Source organism: Eimeria mitis, genomic scaffold (genome assembly GCF_000499745.2).
Source record: "Eimeria mitis Houghton genomic scaffold, Emh_scaff2217, whole genome shotgun sequence".
Lineage (NCBI taxonomy): Eukaryota > Apicomplexa > Conoidasida > Eucoccidiorida > Eimeriidae > Eimeria > Eimeria mitis.
The window spans coordinates 1-893 of NW_013570544.1; positions in this window are offsets into that span (position 1 = coordinate 1).

The window sequence follows — 893 nt, forward strand, 5'->3', positions numbered from 1 at the left end:
ATATATATATATATATATATATATTTATATATATATATATTATTTTAGCGGGTCTCGCTCGGGGTGTATGTACACCTGGACAGTGGCAGCAACGGCCCCACGCACCTCTCCTCACCAGAAACCGCAAACGCCAGTTTGCCTCTCAGGCCTCGTACGCATGAAACATAGAGAAGGTTGTTATCCTCTGTCTTCCTGCTTGTTTCTGCATGCATGCAGCATCTCATGTGCCTCTATTTTGTGTTGTTTGGGACTTTCTGTGTCGACGGTGTTTGGGTGTCTACTGAGCTGCCTGTACACCCGAAAAGGCGGCCAGTTTCTGCTGCAGTTCGTTCTCTTCTCCCAGTTGTGTTTATACTAAACCTTTCTAGCCAAAGCTGATGCCACAAAAATATATTTATTTTTTTGTTTGTATTTAGAGGGAAATTCTATCTATATCTGTTTTAGTTTATATATAAATATTTTAATTTGGGGTTGAGAACGAAAGCCCCCTCTCTATGAAACTCCGCTTTTTGTTTGGATTCTCTCTCCTCTCGATGCCTCGGTATACAAGGCAAAGGAAACGTACACTTGTAGTTTTGTTTTTTTTGTTTGCTTTTTATAATAAGTTAGTGTTGATAGGGGCCGTGTCTGTAGCATGAAGCAGCACTGGGGCTACCCCTCTATCGGCTAACTGCTGCAGCTAGCTACTGCAACAACAACTAGCCACTGCGAGAGCTGAGAGTGTTTGTTTCTATAGAGTGAAGTTTTATATATACTGCATGCGGGCGGTTGTATGTCTTTGCATGCCAGGCGTTGGTGAGCGCCGAAGCAACGCGAGGAAAGTGTATTTGTTTTTTGTTAATATATTTAAATTAATTCAAATTTCACCCAAATTCCTCAAGTTTAATACGATA